This window comes from Pterocles gutturalis, unplaced genomic scaffold, assembly GCF_000699245.1.
Source record: "Pterocles gutturalis isolate BGI_N339 unplaced genomic scaffold, ASM69924v1 scaffold5920, whole genome shotgun sequence".
Classification (NCBI taxonomy): domain Eukaryota; kingdom Metazoa; phylum Chordata; class Aves; order Pterocliformes; family Pteroclidae; genus Pterocles; species Pterocles gutturalis.
Genome location: NW_010140666.1, coordinates 93,505 through 100,513, shown reverse-complemented (window position 1 = coordinate 100,513; position 7,009 = coordinate 93,505). Strand labels below are relative to the sequence as shown.

Here is a 7,009-nt window from a genome sequence, read left to right as displayed (position 1 = left end):
GAGCAAAAAATGCTTCACTCATGTCATTTAAAAACCAAACAATACCAGTCAAAACATTATCTGTAAGCACTTTTTAAGTATAAGCAAAATAATCCTAGGAAAGTGAATAAGTGATTCACAAATGTTTCTGACTTGATAAGCATTATTTCCTTCTAAGAGGGCTACCCTGAGTTTGGGATGCTTACTTTGGTTTATGCATCTAATTGATAGAGCAACATTTTGGCGAAACATTAATGCGCTTGGGATTGGAGTCAAGACTTGGCTTTTTAGGTTCTCAGTTGACCAGACAAGTGACTGGAATTAGCAGTAATTTTTTTCCCCTTCAAACACTAGCAATGTGCTTGAATGATTTAAACTATAACAGTGAGGCTTGGAAACTGTCATAGCTCAGGACACTGATTAATAAGAACAAACAGAAGCCAGAATATTCAGCAGAAACTCACTTTGTCACTCAAAGGACAAGATAATTACCAAAATTTGTAAGACCAGCCTTCTCCTAAGGTTTGCCCATGTTGTCTTCCCAACACAGAATTAGCAGCATTTGTCAAGTTCATGTAGCTCTTGCAAAGCAGCCAACAAGCTCTTAGGAAAAACAATCCTAAGTGCCAAGATTGCTCTACGTATACCTACACACACACTGAAGAGTTTACACAATCATTTCTAATCATCTGTGAGTATCCTTTATTCAAAAGTGCAGAGAATACCACATCATGCTGCAGCCTCAAACCTTCCTCCCACATTATTTACAAACATTAAAGCTGCCAGAATGATTCTTCAGTCATCATTTTCCAAGTCATGAGATGAATACAGCTGTCATGAGTTGTCAGAAATAGAACAAGAGAATGATCATTGATAATTTAGTAGGTGACAGATGAGGCAAAACATAAGATGTACATACATGAAGATGTAACACATCCATAATTTTCTTCGGGACCAATTAATGTTAGAATTTGTTTTCATACTCTTAATTGTATTATGTTGCAATTTTCTGTCACAAGAATGGGGATCTTTTCTAATGAAATTTTGATTTAATAAATACATTCTGAACTACAGCACAGAATAATCACTTTGTCAAATACTAACACCAGCAACAATGAGAATTACAGGCATAAATATTTTAGAGGTATTCCAGATGTTCATTTTGTGAGCTACATTATTTATGTCTCTTCCAAATGATGATGGAAGACCAGAAGCATCCAAACTGTAGCCCTACAACTCCAAGTGCCAAAACAACTTCTCATCTCCTCATCTTTCTTCTTGTTACCTAGCCGATGAAGTGGCACTAACAATTAGCAACAGGTACTCTTCACAGGCTGCTTTTTTCCTTCCCTTCTTCCACCTTGTGCTTTCAGTTCATTAAATCCCTTCCCTTTCAACACCCAAGCAGACACACTCTAATAAAAGCATATGTTCATTTTGGAACATTTAGTGTCTTTTCTCAGAGTGATGTCAGTGGGCCCATGGCCTCACCCCACCCACTCTGCATACCATTTGAAATAGCAATACAAGTGGGAAAACAGAGGGGTTTTTTTTGTTCTTGGGAGGTTGTCTAAAGAACATGCGTTTTCTGGCCATGTTTACTTCTTTCTCAGTTCCTAACCATTATCATTACAGCTCCACTGTTGCCCAAGATACTGAACACAACAGTTTATACCACTACCACCTAACAAGTTAGTTGGTGAGGCTGGGCAGAAGCCCTGCAGTCAATGTTCAGATACTGAGCAACAACTGCACACCTTTCACACCTAAAAGCTAGTGGAATCATGCTGATGTAGTAGCCATGACATGGAAGGTGCCCCTGTGGAAACAGCAAATAGTTCACAGAAGTCACTGTTGCCACATTTCCTCAATTTCTGCTCAAGCTATGCCACTTTATAGATCTCTGCAGAACAGGACATCTGATAAAAGCAGGGCAGAAAAGCTGACCAAGTGTACAGCGACTGAGACATTTTTCTTGGTGTTCCTATTGCCTGAACTTCATCACGAGCCAAAAACCAGCCACAAGATAAAACTTCAGGAAAGATAAATTGCTCATAACAGACATTGTGATATATTTTACTAGTAGAGCAGACTGCAGCCTGATCAAGTCATCATAGCTGCACTGAATTCCCCATGGCTACATTGATTTACACTAGCACAACATGAACAGCAGAAGCAGATGAATACTGCATTGAAAAACACACATCACGAAGGGTAGGAGTGTTCTAACAAGAGATGGTCTTATGCAATAGCTGTAGGAAAAGAAGAGGCTGGTCAAAGCAACTTGATTACCTTTAGGTGGAATCAGATCCAGTGAAGCACCAGTGTCTTCTTAGAGGGACAGGACAGAGCAACAGAATTTCCCTCTACAAGCAACTTCTCACAACTTGCTATGAAATAGCTAAATAAAACTGTGACAGGCCTCTGCTCCAATTTATACACAGTGGATGTTTGAGGCGAGTGATTACCATCCAAACACTGCATGCCAGCTGATCTTCTCTATTTAAGAATACAGGAGTTCTGAACAGTAGCTCTGAAAAGTCAGGTGAGGGGGGTAGGGGGTGCCTGTGTGGTTCTTTTGCTATCAAGTCCCAAACCCTCTCCTATAAGGGCATCAATTCACTGTTGACTCAGTTGAGAAGGGCTGCAGGATCCAAGTACAAAAGATCAGTTGAACATTCTTGCTCTGCAAATACATATGTGGAGAAGATTAATACTCTGCTCAAAAAACATCCCATCTCTTCAAGTAGTATTGCAGAAATGGCCAGTAAAACAAGGAGCAAAAACACCCTGAGGCAGCAGCCTGGTGAGGGACATGGTCCCAGGCTCATGTCACACATCTCTGTGGAGATGCTTGCTTCACTGCACTTACATGTGTGAGAGAAATTAAAGGAAAGACTTGTGCTGTCCAACAATTAATTATAAATGTTGAAGTACTTATAAACTGCTTGGAATTACTTAATCTATAAAATGCTAATGAACTGCTTCTTCCTGATGCAAGTTTTCTTAATACGGCATTAAACCCATACAAAGGCAGAGTAACTGTCACCTGCAGAAAAGTTCTGTTCAACAAAAAAATAGTTCCCAAAGCATACAAAGTAAATAAAAAGTATTTCTAAAACACTACACATGTGGATTACAAATATTCCAATTCAAGGCAGGGTCTTCAGTAGAGAATTAAATATGATGTCATAACATGCAAGTTATGTACTTCTCTGCTACTTTTATATGCAAAGGCAAGCACAGCAATCTGTTGTACAAACTAGCTTTCCAAGAGGTATAACCACTAGAAGAATTATAAGACTCAATTTTGTTAGTAAAACAAATAATCTCACTTCTACCTAAGCCTTAACTTTTTACCGCTCTCACAAAATGTCAATAAAAACAGGTCCTCTAAAGGAACATTTGAAAAAGAGAGACAGGCAATCAACAGCTCAGATCTCATAAATGAAGTCATGAGTTCAACAGCCTTCCAAATAACATTTACTTCCACTGAAAACTAAGTTTTGCTTGCTCTTGACATACTGACATCCCAGTCAGTGTGAGGGAAGACAGTAAGATCTGTCAGGCTCTGGAAAAACTTTTAACAAACAAGGCTTTTTCTTAAAAAATTATTTGGTTTGATTTTGCAAGCTTCACCAAGTCTCCCAAGGGGTGTATTTTCCTCCACTATACTAGTGGCCTGTTGCAAACACCGTAACAGTGGAGGACTTAACCCCATCAGAAGATACCATCTCCCCCTCCTAATGTAAAATGGGGCCAGGTTTACTGCAGTTTCATTTTAAGAGATTACCCCTGAGAGTCAAGTTCAACTACAGTTTATGCATAAAGCCCAGCAAATGAATATACAGCATATCTTAGGTATATTTTAAAAAAAATCTCTGAATGGCAAATGCAGCTGAAATTCCCCAGAGGACATGAATATGTTGTAGTATATTTATGAAATATTAAGTCCCATGAATTTATGCTATGTTGAGAATAGCAACACAACTCCTCCTAGAGTGGTTAAACATCACACCACTGAGTTTAAAACCCCAGATCCCCCTCCCAATTAACATTTTTGTTTGAAGACTAACTAATTTGAAATTTCCTCTTGGTATGCCAATTATATCTTAAAACTTTTTCCTGTGAAGTTAAAGTGCACTGTCTAATGTGACACACAAAGTACTATTAAAAACAGCAGAGCAGAAAAAAAAACGTTTTTCTTTCTTCAGTATCAAACACCTGGCAAGTAAATGGAAGGTTCCTGCAAAGCCTTAAAGGCTATTAAAGGCATTCCTCTTTTTCCCTGGGGATTTAAAACTCAGTTATTTTTATTCTTCTTTTCAAGCCTATGAAATTACATCATTTTTTCCCATTAGATTTACACTTTGGAGTATTTTTGTGCATTGTTCCTCAATTTGGTAATTCACTAATAATTAAAACTGCTGTTGGCTCAGTCATGAAGTAACAGGAGAGGAAATGTCCAGTATTATACATCTCTTTGCAAAACAGGACCATTCATTATCTTCAGTTAATTATATATATTCATGTAGTATAATGTTAATAATTTGTAATTTATGATTTGTTTCAGCTACATAGGTCTTTGACCTAGCTTGTCAAATCTTAGAGAAATAAACTAATCAACTTCCTTGGAAGGATCTCTACCAAAGCATTGTGACGGAGTGTATGAAAGTAAGAACTTTCTGTTTGCTCAACATTTGTTAACTTCCCCACAAAGACAACAGCCTAAGTCTACAGCATAGGGTCAATTCCCTTCCTGGGCACCTGGTGCTCTGTAAGCCCAAGGTAACTTAGCACAAAGACGACAATGCTGACCTTCTTACTGGCCCTGCATCTAGGCCTGTTGCATTCAAGAGAAGATTGCTCCAATTGTGCAAGCTCCCTCTCGTAAAACACTCTTGTTCGCGCCCATGAAACCGCTGCAAAAGTGAGCCCTCCTCTACCACCTCATGCCCTCTCCCTCTACTCCCCCACTCACCCACCCACACAAAAATCAGCCAGCAGTAGCAAAAAAACTGCTATTAAAGAAACCATTTAGGAAAGTCCTATTTAGAACAGGACTTAAGAGAAGGACACAGAGCACCAGCTGGAAAAAGAGACATTCATCCCCAGTCAGAGAATACTAGAATCACCCAGGTTGGAAGAAACTGCTGGAAATCAGGTAGTACAAGGCCCCTGGCTAAAGCAGGGTCAGGTAGAGCAGGTTGTCGAGCACCATGTTGTCCAGTTGGGTTTTCCAAGTCTCCAAGAACAGAGACTCCACAACCTCTCTGGAAAATCCATTCCAGTATTGGACCACCCTCACAGTAAAATAGTGGGGTGGGGAGGTTGAGTTCAGACAGACATTGATGTGTTTTGTCTGTTGCATCTTGTACTGTCACGGAGCACTGCAGAGAAGAGCCTGGCTCTCTCATCTTCATTCACTCCTATTACATATTTACAGAAATTGACAAGAACCCCTCTGAGCCTTCTCCAGGCTGAACACTCCTAGCTCTCTCAGCCTCTCCTAATATGAACAATACTCCAGTCCTGTAATCATCTTGTGGCCCTGCACTGGACTCTCTCCATTAAACCTGTTTGTACCTTATACTGAGGAGCCCAGCACTGGACACAGCACTCTAGATGTAGCCTCACCAGTGCTGAATAGAAAAGAAGGATCACCTCCCTTGACCTGCTGGCAATGCTCTTCATCCTGCAGCCCAGGATACTGTTCTTCGTGCTGCTAGGGTGCATTGCTGACTCATGGCCAGCTTGTCCACCGAGGTCCTTCTGGACAAAGCTGCTTTCTAGCCTGGCAACCCCCAGCGTTTACTAGCGCACAGGGCAGTAATTCCCCAGGCACAGGGCTTTGCGTTTCCCCTTCCTGACCCCCATGAGATTTCTCTCTGCTCAATTCTTTAGCCTGTCCAAGGTCCCTCAGAATGGCAGCACGACCATCTGGTGTATCAGCCATTCTTTCCAGTTTTGTATCATCTGTAAACCTGCTTAGGGCGTACTCCATCTGATTGTCAGGTCAGTAATGAAGACATTGAACAGCACTAGCCCCAGTATTGGTTCCTGCAGTACACCAGTCCACGGGTCCCAGCACTTGGAAAAAAACTAGTCAGAGATGGAAGACCCAATGGGTTCCTCTTCTTCAGGTGCATGGACTGCAATTGCTTTTGCCATGCAGTATTTTCATGCTAGTGCACACACATATAAAGGTAAATAAGACTGCAAAGCAGTCGTACAAAGGTCTCCATATAGTCATTTCCCACAAAGCAGGTCCTGCTTCTAGAATGCAGATAAAACTTCCTGTCCACCTAAACCAACAATTTCTTCTAGCTCACAGCTCTCCCCAAATACCAGCAATGAGCACAAACGCACACAGTCCTCAAAGCTCGATAATTTATCAAAGTTAAAAATTATGCAGCCTTCCTGCTATGTAGCAAACAAAGCAGGCCAGCTCTTGTTTTTCATTTTCTTGAGGCTCTTATTTCCTTCTTTCTGAAGTAGTCACGACATGGCACCACAGCTGTTTGGCTAAATCCACAAGTAGCATAAAATTCTGCTGTGACATAGCAAAGCAAGTGGCAGCCTAACATTTAAAATAGGGCAAATTGCACTGGTACACACTTTCTTGCATAATATACATAATCGATAAAGCAAGACAAATTTATCCAGAGACCTTCTCTAGAGCTGAATTGAACTGTCACACAAACTTCCTGCTAACCAACTCCTGTTTCTTAATGACCACACCCATACCACTCCTTATTAGTGTCTACTATAATCAGGCAATCGGTCATAATATTTTCTCGTGATCTTTCATCATTTTATAAAAGAGATCGGACTCAGTTGGGACTGATTGTGGCAGAGGGAATTGCATTATTAGATGACACTTAATTTTAGTGAAAAACTTGTTTCCTCCTCCAAAGGAGCAAGAAAGAAACTACTAACCAAGCTGCATTCCAGCATGCTTATAAGACTTCTTCCAAGAGCTAGGAAGCTAGGTTCTGCCACCAGAAGGGAACATGCAGCTGACTGAATG

At 40.5% G+C, this 7,009-nt stretch overlaps 1 protein-coding gene across 1 annotated transcript in view; it reads right to left on the bottom strand.

Annotated features, from left to right (window-relative positions):
- ATP8A2 (ATPase, aminophospholipid transporter, class I, type 8A, member 2) overlaps nucleotides 1-7,009 on the bottom strand; it is a gene marked incomplete at its 3' end in the record, with an annotated part of 199,975 nt that overhangs the window by 99,468 nt on the left and 93,498 nt on the right. The gene's annotated exons all lie outside the window — the stretch shown is intronic.